Source organism: Meriones unguiculatus, chromosome 4, assembly GCF_030254825.1.
Source record: "Meriones unguiculatus strain TT.TT164.6M chromosome 4, Bangor_MerUng_6.1, whole genome shotgun sequence".
NCBI classification, from domain to species: Eukaryota; Metazoa; Chordata; class Mammalia; order Rodentia; family Muridae; genus Meriones; species Meriones unguiculatus.
Genome location: NC_083352.1, coordinates 115,622,950 through 115,640,155, shown reverse-complemented (window position 1 = coordinate 115,640,155; position 17,206 = coordinate 115,622,950). Strand labels below are relative to the sequence as shown.

The following is a 17,206-nucleotide window of genomic DNA, read 5'->3' as shown; positions in this document are numbered from 1 at the left end:
CCACCCAAGGAAAGTATGTAGCCTCGGGCAGGCCTTTCGTACACTTGGACCTTAGTTTTCTTAGGGTACAAAACCAGATGAGCTTTTGTATTCTTTTCTTTTGAGGTTTACCATTATAGCTTTTGGGCCAAAGTGCCCTTGGTTTCCAGTATTCCAGATTGGCTAAAAACCAGCCAGGTGGGAAAATCAAGTTCCACTGGGCAAGAAACGTGCTCAGTGAGTAAAGTGCTTGCTTGTATAAGCACAAGGACCTGAGTTCAGATCCCTAGCTTACATGAAAAAGTCAGTGTAATGGCAAGTGCATTTTAATGTCAGAGCTGGGGGCGTGGAGATAGGTGTTTCCATAGAGCTCGCCAGCCAGCCCACGGAGCTCCAGGTTCAGTGAGAGACCCTGCCTTAAACAGTACACACACACACACACACACACACACACACACACACACGCACATGCGAATGTCCCTCCTGCACATGCATGTGCATACGCCACACACACAGACACAGAAAGCAGGCACTGTTAAGTAGCTTGTGAATTTTTGTGCTTTTCTACACATTTGGTGTGCCTGAAAGAAGGTAAAAGTCAGTGTCCCCTGGAACGTAAGTTAAGGTGTTTGTGTGAGCTACCTGACCTGGGCACTGGGAACCAAATCTGAGTCCTCTGGAAGAGGAGTAAGTGCTTCTAACTGCTGAGCCATCTTCCCAGCCTCAACATCCCATTTCAATTTAAAAATCTACCACTCTAGTTTGGCAAGAAAAATAAGAGGTGGAAGGGGAAAAAAAAAATCCCAGTGCTCGCCTCTGTGCCCTTTCTTTTAACCTAGTGTCCTGGCCACCACTGCTGTAGGGAAAGGATATCCAGGCTGGGATGCAAACAAAAGCAAAAGCCAGCTGTTGTTCCAGGGCTTGTTAATTCTTTATCTTTAAGGCCAGCAGAGACCCTAATCCTCAGGAGGATGTATTGTTTGGAAACTGTTTGAAGTAAGGTCAGGGTTAGAGGGAGAGTTCTCACAGCCCCTTGGCATATCTTAAAGCTGCAGACCTCCCCAGTGGCTGTACCTCTAAGGTGGACTTGTAGCTACCCTGTAGCAAGGGCAGGGACAGGCTTGGACTTGCTCTGTGCCTCACCCCCAGCCTGGCCCCAAAAGCTAGGAACTCTGGATAGAGACCATCCCTCTTTCTAAGGTGGTAGTGAGGCCATGATGCTCTGAAAGGGTGGGGCTTGGGCTATCGGCTCCCCGCCAGGAAGCTGGAGTGGAAAGTTGTGGCATGCCTTCTTCATATGCAAGGAACAGTGGCTTTAGTTTCTTGTTCGTGATATCATAGTGCCATTGCAGGGCTTTTCCTAACATGCACCATCCTGGCAGTGAGTTTAGGGTATCTTGAATAGAGGTAGGCTGTGGAAGGGACTTCTGTGTTGAGCTTTTGTGTGGGTTTCCTGTCTTCCTCAAATGTGTGTTACACACAAGGTTAGGCATCTCAGCTCAGCTGATCCCTTTTAATCTTCACAGCAGTGATGTGAGAGGTTTTCTCCATCTTACACAGAAAGAGGTACCTAGATGGGGACTGCCTTGCCCAAGCTCTCACATCTAACAGGTGATAGAGGTAGAGTACTGAGTGAAAATAGTCTGTCCCTGCCACCCTTGAACTTGCCCCATGCTGCTGTCTTGTCTACAGTACCTCCCTGGGGCTCAGTTTCTCTCTCTGCTTGAAGAGGGGTATTGTACAGAGTGGTGTTTTGGCCTAAAGCTATGACTTGGGCCAAGTGCTTCATTACCACCCCCAACCTAGTTTACTATGCATTCTAGTCTGCAGCCTGGCTCCTAGCCCTTGGCCACAGTGGGCCTCTGTGATCCCTGGACTAGTTGGTGTCTGTAGTCTACCAGTGCTTTTGGTTTAGAGTTTGGTTGGAAGACAGGAGGAAAAGCACAGCTTCACTCTGTCTTAGCTCAGAGGCCCCGGACAGAGCTTCACTCCTCTTTCAGAGCCTGTCTGCCTTTGGAATCACATTCAGATCTATCCCATCGGATGTCATGGGAGTGGATGAAATACAGTAAATTAGCACCTATAGATTGGTGCCAAACTCTGAGCTGAGCATGGTAATTCACATCTGTAGTTCCAGCACTTAAGAAGCTAAGGCAGGAAAATGGTCATGAGTTTTAGGCTATCCTCAGCCTCAGACCTATGTAGAAAGAGTTCCAGGCCAACCTAGACTGTGAGACCCTATCCCCAAACAAACAAACAACAAAATAAAAACAAAAACACAAGGACAGCCAGGTGGGTTTGTGGGTAAAAGAGCTTGCTGCACAAGCCTGACCATTTGAGTTCCATCCTCAGAACTCATGTTGGAAGCAGAGAACTGACTTTTGAAAGTTGCCCTGTGACCTCCAGATACATGCCATGGCAGGGGTGTACTGTCATGCACGTATACACACCAATACCACCACCACAACAAAATGACAAAACAGTAAAATAAAACCGAACTGTGTACTCTAGACTGCTGTTTTACAACATGAGCGAGAATGTTAGTGGTGTACTCAGGCATCCATGCCTGCACTCAGAGGTGGGTGTTTACGTGCAGACCCCAAGAATGCCCCTTGCCTCTACAAATCAGGCTTCAGGGCTGCTTTCTGTGTCCCAGACATCTAATGCTGAACTTCAAGTTAGCCGGCAGCATGGAGGCAGAAAGAAGTGGGTGCTGCTCTTATGGGAGCAGAGGGCCTGGGCCTGGCAAGAAAAGCCTACTAGCTGCCGAAGCTTTGAGATGCTGAGCACACCGCATCTACCCAGATGAGTGATAGGCGCCACAAGTGACTCCTAAGCAAAGACAGAAGTAGGAACTCTTGGAAACAGTCATTACTCATGGCTCACGGCCGTGCTCACCATCTCCCAGAAACCCTTTATGATGCCTGAGAACACTGGCGTGGCTTCCTCTAAAAGGCACTGGGTCCCTGGGAGCACACTCAGCTGTGAAGTACAGAGTAGAACTTACCACTCTACGAAGCCAGCATTTCCCAGCATAAGAGAAGCTTTGTTGATGTTTGAAGAAATTACTGCTTCCATTTGGCTCTTTAGACAGGATAATGGACTTTCAGGGCCCCAAAGAGAGGAAGTAGGTGCTGGCTAGTGCACGCTTAAGTCCCAGGGCTCTAGGTCAGCTCTATGTAGTACTTTATAGGTGTGGTCCTACTATTCTGTAAATGTGTGTTGAGGGGTCTCACACTGATAGGGAGTTTGAATCCACTGGCAAAGACCAAGGAATTAGACTCAATTCATATTTAGATTAAATGAATTTATTATTAAGATAAATTCATTTAAGATAAATTAAGAAGAACTGCAGCATTAGAGCCAAAACAGGAGTTTGCCATGCCAAAAGGGGCTAAAGGAAGTCTTTATAAAGGTGGACATTGCAATCATCTCATGCTCTGTGGTATCCAGAGCTGGGTGAGAAAATTGCTTTATGCCTCTCGGTTGCTTCTTGTCTCCATTATGCAGCAATAAAGATACCATTCCATCCTGTCCCACAGCAATAAATGGGTTTATGAAAGCCAGAGGAAGCAGTTAATTAGTTAAGCAGTTAATGGTGTCACAGCAGTAACACCATTTTCAGGCCCCTAGGATCTCACAGGCATTTAAGGACAAAGATCAATGCTATTTAAGGGGTGCCTGGTACCTGCTTAAGTTTTTTAGCCATCACAGGGAAGTCATATATAAATTGTCACACAAACTAGACCACCCAGGGAAAACAGAAAGAAGTGTCATTAATGACTGGGATAGAGTGGTTTCTTCCAGGGCAAGCAATGGCAATGTCAAGTTAGGGCTGGCTGTCACAGTCCCATGGTACTAAGCATTGTCTAAAAGAATCATAGACACAGCTACAGTTGTGTGATCTCCCTCCATGTTTTTGAGACAGGATCTTGTGTAGGCTGGCTCAAACTCACTAGATAGCTGAGGCTGGCCTTTACTAATCTTCTTGCCTCTTCTTCCCTTGTGTTATAAATTATAGGTATGTGCTACCAAACCCTGCACAGAATTCCACATGGTTCCTGGGATGTTGCTGTTGGTTGGTTGGTTTTTGTTTGTTTGTATTGTTTAAATGAAGCATTGATGGTTAAACTAAGTTCATGTCAGGCAAGCACTCCACCATGAGGCTACCTCCCAAGCCCTGTGATTCAGGGAAGACAGCAGAGTGAACAGTTACCGTAGCGTGTGCCAAGTGGTACCAAAAAAAAAAAAAAATCTGTGGAGGGCTAGGCAGTGGGTCCCACAGAGACTCTGAGCTGAATCTCTTTTCCACACTCTCCCTCCAGTTCCTGTCCTTGCAGCTTTGCAGCTCTGGTTGCTGGGAGCAACTGGAAGCTGCACGCTGCAGCCAAGGCCCTTGCTCCTTCACCTTGTCTGCTGTGCTTCAGAGGAGTGGAAGGAATGCTTCCTCACAAAGTGCAGGGGCCCCTCCTGGGATGTCCTCAGATTGAGAACTCCAACTGTAGGGATGGATGACTTGGAGTCTGAAGTCACCAGTGATGCTGTGTTGCTTTATTTTTATAGTGTTTACTGTGATGCCCCCATTACAAACTTAGACACATTTAAGGAAGGAAAGCTAGATAGTGCAGACAAATACAAAAATCACTGCTCAGTGCTTTTGCTTCTGGCATCTCTGAGTACCCGTTTCCCCATCCTCTCCTCACACTGTCATGTTTCTCCCTGGGCCTAGTGCGTTTGTGTATCTTGGAGGCATGCAGGCATGCATGTTCTGGGCTGCAGTCCACTATACAGGCAGAACTACTGTCTGAGTGGGTGGGACCGCCACCTCCATTCATGTTGCCCTGCTAGTCAAAACATGGGTGTTAGGCCTCTTGCATGGTGCTGTGGTAGGAATATGAAGGGGACTTGACTTTTTGCATTTTTATTTGTTTTAATTTGTTTGATTTGAGACAGGGTCTCGCTGTGTAGCTAGCCCCAGCTGGCCCAGAACTTGATGTGTAAATTCTGCTGTCCTCAAACTCAGAGATATTTGCCTGCCTCTGCTTGCCTAGTGCTGTGATTAAAGGTTTGCACCACCATGTCTGGCTCTGGCCAAGATCTTTCTTTTAAAAGCTTTTTAAAAACTAAGCAGATGTGGTAGCACATGCCTGTAATTCCAGTACACTGAGGCAAGAGGATCACAGGTTTGAGGCCTTTTCTGGACTAAAGAGCAAGACAGTCTCAGATACATAGATAGACATGGGGCAGTAAGGCAAATGAGGAGGAGTGAATCTTTAATATGAACTTAAAAGTATCAGAGCAAGGCACAGAATTCTCAAACAGACTTGGAATGAATGGTTTTATGGGCAGAGGCAGGATCATCAGGACAGTTTCCTTTGGTGATTGAAGAGTCATTTGCTAGCTTCTCAGGCTTATTCAAAGGAACAATAAACTTCTTCCATCTCCTAACCACAGACAGTTCTGCACTTCTGAGGGAGAAAGATGTTTGTGGTTCTTAGTTGTGCTGTATCTCGAGGACACTTGGGAACATGTTTTAAAAGAGCAAAACCTGCCAGACATGGCGATTCACATCCCTAATCTTGTCTTTCAGGAGGCTGAGACAGGAGAAGTGCAGAGTTGCAGGATAGCCTAGGCTACAGGTGTAAGACCTTGTCTCTAAAGCAAAAAAAAAAAAAAAAAAAAAAAAGCTTTTTAAAGATACATAGTTACCATCCAAGATGGTGGCCAACCATTCAGTTCCTGAAAATTCTTGAGTTGTGAAGTATGGATCATAGCTTCCTAACCCCTGCCCTATCTGTCTGTCTTTGTTCTCTCTCTCTCTCTCTCTCTCTCTCTCTCTCTCTCTCTCTCTCTCTTTCTCTCTCACACACACAGGTACACACAAGAGGCATGTACACAGAGACAGAGACACAAAAAAATGAAACTAAACTAAATGTATAATAAAGTAACAGAGATTAAAAAAAAACAAAAATAACCTTCCTGGGGTTAAAGAAATAAAAGGAAACCAGCTGTGATACATGCCTTTAATCCCATCATTCCTAAGGCAGAGGAAGGTGGAACTCTGTATGTTAGAGGCAGGCCCCGTGTAGATGGTGATTTCCAGGACTATGTATAGAGACCCCATTTCAACTAAAAAAAATAATAGAAAAAAAATAAATGTAAACACAAATATAATTAACTTGGAGTAAAACAAACATATACACACACACACACACACACACATACACATATATTTGTGTGTATATTTGTATGTATATATTTGCTCACAGGGGTCAGAAGAGGCATCAGATTCCTTGCAGCTAGAGTTATAGGTATATAGGCTTTTGTGAGTGATCTGTATGCCAGGACCTGAACATAATTACCGAGCCAGCCTCCTGGGAATAATATTCTTTTTTTCACTTGCTCACAGTCTGAAAGAGGAGTAAATGCTGTTACAAAAGGCTCTATCTCAATAAAACAAACTTGTTGTCATGTATCCTGGGAGGGACCCAGAGAGTGGTGGCAAGTCTGAAAGGCAGAGGATCTGTGGCACAGAAGCTGTACCTTCGGTTCATGTTGATGCATTTTCCTGTGGTCAGTCAGTATTCATTCATCACCTGTGCTGGGTGAGGTGATAGATGGAGAGTATAAAAGGAAACAGGAGTAGTCCTTCCCCAAGCCAAGTTCACCCAGACCAAGAACAGGTGTTAGTACTACAGAAACAGGTTAAGTGAGATAGAGGAGAGTGTGGGCCAGGGCTTCCTTGAAGAGGTGGTGTTTAAATGGGTTTAGGAGGCATTGATGCCATGAGCCAAGAGCCAAGAATTAAGGTTAAGGGTGTCATGGAGCCAGAAAACTAACCCAGTAGGGAGAGGAGCACATGAGAAAGATGGTGGAGGCAGAAAAACTTGTAGAATGTTAGAGAAGCTGAAAGGAGGCCAAGGTAGGCAAAGCAACGGGACAGGGAGGAATGCGATGACTGAAAGTTAACAGTGCAGCAGGGCCTGAAGATGTGGGCCTACGTGGTGGTTGCTGTTGTGAAGTGTAGAGGCCAAAGCAAAATATGCTTCATAGGATATGTAGAGATGGAGGTGTCACTGCTGTTTTACTGAAATCTTTATTATCAATTAAGCAGCAGTTAGAAGCAGAGCATTGCAGCAAAGGAGAAGAGAGTCTCTGCAGGGAACTGAGTGGCTCATTCAGTTAGACACTCCTCTCTCAGGCAACTGTTGTGAGGGCTTAGCTTTTTTCACTTTTTATTTTTATCCTCTCCCCTTTTTTTCTCCTCCTGTCTAAATGATTCAAACAATATTCACATTTCTCTTCCTTGGGCTCCTGAGCTCACAGATATGGAAGCCAGAGCATGTGCTGGGAGCAGCCAGCCAGCGAGCAGAGATGAGGTGGTCTAAAACACCCTCTTCCCAGCAGCCAGCCACAACCAGGGCTGGATGGAATTGGCTTGTGTGGGGGGAGGGCGAAGGGCGAAGGATTTATCTTTTAGGTTTTATTTATCTGTTTATTAGGCAGGGTCTCACTTTGTAGCCTTGGCTGATCTGAAGTTCACAGTAATCTGTATGCCAGCACAGAATTCCAGCTAGCCAGGAACATGTCTCAAAAAAACAGGACAGAACAGTGGATCAGAAAACCTATTCTGTTTTGATCCTCACCACCACCTCTCAACGTGAAAACAAACACAACTTACTGCCCCACATGCAGGTAAGTAGGTAGCTGTGTACGGTGTCACACACCTGTCACCTCAGCACTGAGGAGGAAATTGTGAGGCTCGTTGGTACTACATAGGAAGACTGTCCCCCATAACAAAAAAACAGCAGTAATATATGCAATTTCGTAATAGTCTTTGAAGCAACCCAGCATAAACATCCTTCCATGTGAATTCTTTGTACTTTGAAATGGCTGTGTAGTGTTTTGGCATACTGAGACCCAAGAATTTATCTCCATTCCCCATATAGACAGTTAATTCCACACAGTATGTTTTCCTCATTTGATATCTATGGCATCAGTTCCTGAGCATTGGGTCCACTCAAAGGATGCACTCATTTCATGTTAACAGACTCTGTAAAACTTGTTTCCCCAAAGGTTGTTCCAGTTTATAGCCCAGAGTGTGTCTGGCTCTAATCTTGTTTTCTTTTCTTCTGGTTTCTTAGACTTTCTACACTGATTAATCAAGAGTGAAAAATCGGAAGAAATGCAAGCAGGAAAAAGAAATTAAACTAGGTGGGTAACTATGGAGTTCATACCTCTGTACCATCCCATCACAAGTTTGCCTACACCTCCTTTCTCTCTCTCTCTTTCTCTCTTTCTCTGGCTCACTCTTTCTTTCATTTGTCCCTCCCTCCCTTTCTTCCTTTTATTTGAAGAAAGCCAATAGGTTCTAAATGAAGTTCGAGGGGAATTTTAGTCACCCGAAGAAAAGGCAGGGTGGCTCTTAGCAGTAGTTACATAGCATCATGCTGCAGTGCCACAGGCCTGATTTTCATCCAGGCAATTTCTTCATAGTGTTGGAAAGACAGCTTCCTTCCGGTGTCTTAGCAGGTTTTTTCAGCCATGTACGCAAACAGATGGAGTCATACATAGCTGATTAGCAACTTTGGGTGTGACTCCAACTTTTTCTGCACGTTTCTGTTATGAAGGAATGTTTACAACAACCAGGGCATGTTATAGGAATTGTCGTTTTAAGGCTTTGTTAGAGTTACCAACAGAAGCAAAGCCCAGTTTAAAGAAATGGGCACAGCCCAGCAGTCCTGTGAGGAGGGAGGGGGCAGGCACCTTCCATTTGGAGACAAACTGGTTACACAGTGCAGAGGCTGCCTAGAAGTGCACTACCTAGGGTCAGTGTTCATGGTTTTTGTGACAGCCAGGGGTTCTGGCATGGAGGTGTAGCAGTGCATGGTCTACACTAGGCAGCATGGTTGTTCCGCTCTCTTACCATGTTACTCTGGCTGTCCTAGAACTCACAGAGATCCACCTGCCTCTGCTTCTCAAGTGTGGGATGAAAGGTGTGTATCAGTATATCACACCTGGCTTTTCACCTAAGACATCTAAAAATCCCATGACACACTGTGCATTGTCAGGTTGGGAGTATGTGGTCCACAGACATCCGCCCAGCCATGAACTGCCCATGGCTGTAACTGTGAAGGGAGTGAGAAAGGCCACCTGTGTCCAGCTGACCCAGGTCTACCCGGGTCTTTTCCACAACTACAACTATCAGCAAGATTCTGAGAGCCTGGCGCTGAGCTCATTTCTTTCTGAAGAGCTCATTGGATCTGTTGTGTTTTTGTTCCTCAGCTAGGGATGTGTGAGAAGGATGGTCTTGTAGGAACAGCACAGCTGTAATGAAGTTCTTTAGACTCGATCAGGAAATGGTCTTTTATCTCACTTCATCAGCAAGTGTGAAGTGGATGCTGGGTACCACCGCAGAAGTGTCAGACAAAGTGCTTCTCGTCAGGAAGCTTTAGGGGTCTGGCTGCTAGATGAGTGACTGTTGTCTGGCCTAGGTATAGAAGCCAGTGAGAAATGGTCTACAGAGGGTGTGCCCAACGGGCTACAGGCCTCATGGCTTCTGGAGCAGCACAGGGAAGCCCAGAGGCTGGAGGGGCCTGTGTGTCCATGTTCATGGGCTTGTGTAATGCAGAGGAGGAGTCAGGGCTGAAGCTGAGTCTGCAGATGGCTACAAATAAGTCCAGGCTTTACTGTGATGGTTGAAGCAGAAAGTCACTGAATAGTATTCTAGGAGCTATTTGAGTTAGGCTTAGAAAGGTGACCCTTTAGGAAACTGGGTCAGGTTAATTTTCTTACCCTCCTCACCTGCTCTCATTACCTCTCCTCAGGGCCTGTGCTCCTGCTGCCTGTGGACCCTGATGTGGAAAAATGACAGAGTCTGGGACAAATGATCCCCGTAGAGGGACTGAGGAGGTGGGGGTGGGGTGGAGAGAGTCGTTGAGTGTAAAGCAGATACAGGTAGCCCTGTACAAGTCCCTTCATACCTGTGAGCACCACTGCCTCTTCTAGTAAAGGATGATAGGCATTACCTTTCTTCTGTTTCCTTCCACTGTGGGTAGTTTACATGCCCAGTTAGGGCTTCTACAGAAATCTCTCTTCCTTGTTTGTCACGTATGTATTGTTGAAATCCTCACCAGGATACTGGGGTTTCACTAGCTGTTGTTTGTCCTATGTTAAGGACCTCTCTCTCCCATGATGTCACTTTTAAGGAGTAAGCAAATGCTGACTGAAGACTAGGTGTGTGCTTGGCCATGAATATAAGAGAAGGTTTTTAGAACTAGTAAGCATCATGCTTTGCTGTATAGCCATGGCTGTCCTGGAATTTGTAAACTAGGCTGGCCTGAAATTCAGAGATCCGCCTGCCACTGCCTCTTGAGTGCTGGGATTAAAGGCGTGCTACCACCACATCTGAGTTACTTTAAAGCTTCTTAACATCATTTAGTTTAGTCTTGTGAAGTACCCAAGTATTACAGATAAGGAAAACAAAGTGCCTAGAGGTTACAGTATTTATCTCTGGTGGCACAAGTTGAGGTAGAAGAGCCCGTCTCTGCCCACTGTAGCACTTGCCGTTTCTGTATATTACTGCAGACACTCAGACATGGCAGAGGCCATGGAGAAACAGAGACACAGCTCCTGCTCTCTCCCGAGCCATAAGTCTTAGCAAGGCCATTGGTGACTAACACATGATATAGATTTGAGCCCTGGGGCCACTTGTCTGTTCAGTGTTTTTTCTAAGACTTTTTCTCCAAGTGCATCGAGGCCATCTCTCTGCCTTGTGGGCAAGTTCCCTGGCAGCTGGGAGTGTGTCTGATTAGTTTTCTGAGCATTTTCTTTTGGTCTGTAGCTCAGGTTCTGTTTAATTCCTGATCTTCCTGCCTCCTGCTTCCAAGTGCTGGCACTGGTCATATGCCACACACCTGACCTTTTATTTTTTCTTTAAGACAGGGTTTTTTGTTGTCCAGGCTAGCCTTATGATCACAGTCCTCTTGTCTCTACCTCCCAAGGGCTAGAACTACAAGTTTGTGCTACTCCACCCCCCAAATTAGTTTTTCTAGGGTAACATACAAATGGCTGACAGATGTATGGGAAGATCTTTGTATCTATAATCATTAGGGAAACACAACTTAAACTGAGTTAGTTAGCCACCTCACATGTGTTAGAAGCACTGTGATAAAAGGTTCTGGGAGATCAAAGAGGCCCTTGTTTGATGTTGGAATGTAAATTAGTGTAGCTGTTATGGAGAACTGGCAAGAGTTTCAAAAAATTAAACATAGCCAGGTCTGGTGGTTCACACCTATAATCTTAACATTCAGGAGACTGAGGTAGGAGAATTGCTGTTTGAAGCCTGCCTGAGCACACAGTGAGACCCTGTCTTAAAAGTAAACTAACACCCCAACTTAATAATAGAACTGTCGGGGCTGGAGAGATGGCTCAGTGATTAAGAGCACTGTTTGCTCTTCCAAAGGACCTAGGTTCAATTCCCAGAACCCACATGGCAGCTCACAACTGTCTGTAACTCCAATTCGAGGGATCTGACACCTTCACACTAATGCACATAAAATAAAATTAAATAAATTATTAAAAAAAAATAATAGAACTGTCTTTGGAGATAAAATTAGTCTCCTAAGTAGATATTTGCAGTCCTGTGTTTACTGTAGCATTATGTATGGTTCACAGTAGCCAGGATATGGAAGCAACCAGTGTTCAGTGACAGATGAATGGATAAGGAAAATATGATATATATGTATGTATATATCATATATATATGTATGTATGTATCATATGTATGTGAATATTGCTTAAAGTGGAAGGATAGACTGTCATTTATAAACAAGGATGGACATGGAAAGTATAATTATCCTGAGTAAAACAAGGCAAGTAGAGGAAAAGAAGTAATACATGATTTCATTTTTATATGGAGTCTAAAGAACTCAGAGAAACAGTAGAAGGTGGTTCTCAGGGCTTGAGGGCTAAAGAATGAGATGGTGTTGGCCAAAGGCTGCAAACTTTCAGTTATAAGATGAATGATAAGTCTAATGTACGGCACGACATCTAGAGCTAATAATAAAGTGTTACATGCTTGACAGTTGCTCAGAGCATAGATCTTAGGTCTTCTCACCACAAAAAACGTGAGGTGACAGATACATAATTAGATAAATGTGGTAACCATTTAGGCGATTTAGTATATACATGCAAATATATATGCTCAGAAATACATAAACATCACACTGTATATCATGAATATACATACAGATATACACATACGAAAGTTTTACTTTTGAATTTTACCATTATAATGCTAAAAAAGTTTAAACATCTATCCATTTCATTGGAAGCCATCATTTAACCCTGTTGAGCTGCTGCATCATCTAAAGTATGGTTTATACTTTAGCGCAGAAATAAGAATGTAGCTTGGGCCACATTCTTCCTGGTATCTTACTCGGCAATTCATGTTATTATTTTGTGTTTTACTGAGCGGAACTCTAGGCTTCTAGAAATCGCATCATTTAGCCAACAATCAAGAGCCACAAAGTGGCAAAACCAAACCTTTTTTCTTTTTTTAAGATCTATGCCTTTTATTTTTCAACTACATAAAGGCTACATCATAGATTTTACCTCACTTTTAAATTTTTAATCACTTTATAGCCTATTGTTTGGCTGTAGGTCTCCTCCTCTGTCTCCATCAGCTGCTGGGTGAAGCTTCTCAGAAGACAGTTATGCTAGGCTCCTGTCTGCAAGCATAGCAGAGAATCATTAATAGTTATAGGGGTTGGCTCTCTCCCATGGGGTGGGTCTCAAGTTGGGCCAGTCATTGACTTGCCATTCCCTCCATCTCTACTCCATCTTAATCCCTATACTTCTTGTAGGTAGGACAGATTTTGGGTCAAAGGTTTTATGGGTGGGTTGTTGTCCCCCTCCCCCCAATTGGAAGTCCCATCTAGTTATAGGAAGTGACCACTTAAGGCTCCTTAACTCCTGGTGAAAGGTGTCTCAGCTAGGGTCATCCCCCATAGATTTCTGGGAGCCTCCCCTATCTAGAGATGCCCCCTCTCCCAGCCCCCCCCACTGATCCCCTCGTTCCCCTCCCCCCCTTTTCACCCAGTTCCCTTCCTTCATTTATTTTAGATGTCTCTTTCCACTTTTGAGTGAAATTCAAGCATCCTCCCATGGGCCCTCTTGTTACTTAGATTCTTTGGGACTGTGGATTATAGCACGGTTAACCTGTACTTTATGGCGAATATCCACTTATAAGTGTAATATAAGTGATAATAGTAGCTTTTGCCTTGAACCTCTTATCTAGGCCAAGTGCTATACACTTAATATTTCTAGTTTTTATTTTAGTCATGTAGGGAAGTTGTTATCCCTGTTTCACAGGTGAAGAACTAGTGGTTTAAAGAGGTAAGGAGTCTCTTTAACTAAGCAGTTGGACCAGTAGGCAGAGACAGCTTCTAATTCTCACCCTCTACCTCCTGGTCCCTGCTTCTCCAGGGGTATAGAAGGAAAGGACTTAGAGAAAGCAGCCCCCATTTATTTATTTATTTATTTATTTATTTATTTATTTATTTATTTATTTTTAATTACTTTCCCAGCAGTCTCCAGAAATGGTCTGTTTTGCTCCCTTGGCACACGTGGTAATTCATGGAACTTGTGACTCAGTTTCCCACCCACAGTTCACCCCTCCCACTTCCTTTCAGCACCATCTCTGTGTAACCAGGGCAGAATCTACCGCCTTTTTTCTCTTTCACTTTCTAGTAGTCCCAGGATATGGGGGCTTTTGGCCCTTTCCTGCCTCCAGCCCATCTGCTGAGATTCTTCCCTGCTTGCAGAGCCGGTGGGAAGCTGCCGTGAGAGTAGGTCTCTCCAGCTGCCTATCAGAGGAGCCTGTAACCCGCCTGCCAGCTGCTTCCCAGGACCCCAGGCTTGTGTCCTCTCTGACTTAGGGCCTCTGGGAATCCCCTAGATGCTTGTATGCAGTGACTTGGTTGAAAATGTCAGTTCCCAGATGTTTTTTCTACTCAGATGGAGTGTAGGAGGGTTAGCCTCTTCTCCAGCTGCTTTTAGAACATTCAGGGCCAGAGCCCTGAGCACTTTGACACTACTGGGCTTTGTGGAGATACCTCAAGGACCCCAGGGCTCCTGTCGTCATGGGCACAGCTTGATACTTAACATGCATATGCACATTTTCTTGGTAATTGTCTATAGTTTTCTTTAGATTGTCAGATATGAACTTTTGATCTAGAGAGAATTCCTAGTGCTGTGGACCATCTGAACATCCAGTGCAGGATAGTGGTATTTCTGCCAAGGGTGAGCAGAGATAGATGGCCAAATAGTGCCAAAGCTCATAGCTGCCCTGTGGGATGTTCTAGACTCCCACCATGACGTGCACAACCTGGCTCTTACTTCATTGCACGCAGCCCCCTAGTGCTCTCAGCATGTCTCGAGTTTCCTGGTTTGAGTCCACAGAAGGACTGTCGTGAGCATCGGTGTTGTGAGCATTGAGAGCATTGACAATGGCAAGAAATGTGTTGGGGCTGAGCATAGTGGCAGACACCTTTAATCCCAAACTCAGGGGCAGGTGAGCTCTCTGGGAGTTTGAGGCCAGACTGGCTTACAAAGAGAGTTCTAGGACAGCCAGGGCTACACAGAGAAACCCTGTCTCAAAAAGTAAAACAAAGCAAACCAACCAACTAACCACCAACAACAAATAAACAAAAACAGAAAGAAAACCCTGTCTTAAAAATCGAAAACAAAACAAACTAAAATCATGCTGTGAGCTTCAGTTTGGTCTGGCGTCCACTGCCAAGGGTACCACTAAATACATCTTGCATGCTGTTGTACTTAACTCCCATAATGCCCCAAGAAAGTTGGGACTGTTGTTTTACATGTGGAGAAACTGACTATAGTATGAGTCTGAGTGGCTTGCCATAGATCACATCACAAGTGAGCCAGTTAGAAATGTGTAACTAACGCACGCCAGCTCACCTGCCTTATTTTTAGGGAAAAAGCAGAAAAAGAAACTGTTTTACATAGGACATACAGCCACAGAGCTTGTGATACTGAGAACATCGCTGTGTGTTAGCCTGTATGAGAAACCACAGTCACAGGGAAATCCTGAGAGAAAGCTTCGGGCATAATGCAGTAAAGCACTGGTGTCTGTGGGAGAAGGGTATCTCTTCGTCAGATTAGATAGGGAGATTTCTTTCTACAGCTTTATGAACTCGCACACCACAGCGTTCACCCAGTAAAGAGTACAAGTCAGTGCCCTTCCTAGTTGTACATCTGTTGCCATCCCCATCACCCACAAAGAAACCCTGCTTGTTTTGCCGCCACCCTCTTGTTCCCTCCCTGCCCAGGCAGCTGCTGACCTACTTAGTGTCTCCAGATGAGGACTTCGTCATTTAGAGAGTCACAGTGTGAGAATCATGGTATTGGGGACGCATCCTTCCTCAGAGAATAGTTAAGAGTCAAACATTAGTTTGACTCTAATGTATGTTATAGATGGCTTTATTAGCTAAGAAGCTCTGAGCATGTCTCTGACCTCACTTTGGGATTGATGTAGGCAAGGGGCAGGAGGTTTTGTAAGATTTATGTATGTGTGTGTATATGCAGAAGTGTGCTCATGTGCAGAGACCGAAAGAAGGTGCCAGATGTCTTCGTCATTCTATCTATTCCTTTTTGCTATAGCTCTTAGCTACCAATGTTTGTGACATTTTAAAGGTTTAAATAATATACTCTGAAGTATTACTAAACTCTGCCCACTTAACAGGTATGCGGGCCGTCATGCTTTTCATCAGTAGAACGTCATACGGGCTGTTGTACTAGCACCCCACCCCTCCTGTCGTCTACAGAGCCATAGGCAGGGAGTTTGAGAGCAGTGCAGTGCTTCTCGTTCTCGCGTGTGCCTCACACACTGTGGCCTGTGAAAAGTTAATGTTCAGAGTCTCCCTCCCTAGGCCAGGAGCTTCCTCAGGCCACACTGTGTCAAGCTGTTTTTCTGTCCATAACATGCAGTCACAAATCTGGCACACAGTGAGTGATCAGTAAATTTTTGGATGATTGGATGAATATCGCAGAGAAGTATTGTAATAGTTTCTTGCTTCTTTTCATCCTACTCAGTGTATTTTAGGGGGTGACTTTGGCAGGACTCTTAGAGGAGCTGAAGAGGAAACCTGAGCTGGAAGTGATTCCAGTTTGCTCTAGTTCTCTACTGTTGCATCACACATCACCTGGATACTCAGTAGTGGAAACAGCAGTAGTAACTTTTTTCTCTTGATTTCTGTAGGTTAGAACTTTGAACAGCTTGCCTGAGTAATTCTGGCATTTATCTCTCATGCATAGATAGTGACTGGAGTTGGATTAACAGGGTTGTGCAATAGCCAGTGACTGACCATGCATGCAGCTCAGGCGTCCTTGGGTGGTCACTTCCTGGAACTAGTTTGGGTTCCTCATCGTATGTCAGCCTCTGATTTTCTGTTATTGCTCAAGTGCTGGAGACAGGCATCCCAGAAGAGCCAGATGGACTCTGTATGAGACCCACTAATTTCATCCTAGAGTCAGACAGACACCATTGCTCCTTTTATGTTAGAAATTAGAGACTCAGTGGTATGTGGAAGACCCTGGATGGGTTCCCCCCTCCCCGCCTCCTGAAAATGAAAGAGGAAGAAATGGAAGAGAAGGAAGAAGAGCAGTTAGTCCGAAAGCCAGCTCATAACTCATTCAAAAGGATTTAAATTAGGAACTTAACTTAAATCCCCGCCCCCCATTGCCTTTTTAATTTTCTTGATGGTGCTAAAGCTTCAATGTATGTATGCTAGGCTAGTGCTCTGTCACCTTTTAGGTGTCAGTCATGTTAGGCAGCGTCAAACAACTTGTAGACAGGTTGCAGAACTACTACAAACATAGATGGCTGTCTTCCCTTCATTTGCACTTGAGACCCCTAAGGTTGGGGAGCCATGCCCAGAGGCACCCACCTGGCACCAGCAGAGCTGGAGCTCAGCCCAGCCCGGGACCTCGGGGAGCCTGCCTGGAAGTGATTTCACTTTCCTTTCCTGCCCCTCCCTTTGTTGTAGAGGGGGCTGCCCCTTTCTGGAAGTTTTGTTTTGCAGCTGAGCCCCAACCAACTTAGATCAGGCACGAATGGCAAGAGAGCTAGGGCAGCATGCGTGGCCACCAAGAGATCCAGTGAGACTGTTTACTACTTCATCCCAGTGGCCTGCTTAGAGTCACA

General features: G+C 44.9%; 1 protein-coding gene across 4 annotated transcripts in view; it reads left to right on the top strand.

Moving 5' to 3' along the window:
* The window catches only part of Pkig (cAMP-dependent protein kinase inhibitor gamma), a 69,310-nt gene that overhangs the window by 37,327 nt on the left and 14,777 nt on the right, over positions 1-17,206 (top strand). For 3 of the 4 annotated variants that reach the window (XM_021636313.2, XM_021636315.2, XM_021636314.2), the window contains one exon: positions 8,124-8,193. The exons of the other annotated variant lie outside the window; for it this stretch is intronic. The gene's annotated coding sequence lies outside the window, so the exon portion shown is untranslated. The remainder of the gene's footprint in view (positions 1-8,123; positions 8,194-17,206) is intronic. 4 annotated transcript variants of the gene reach the window in all.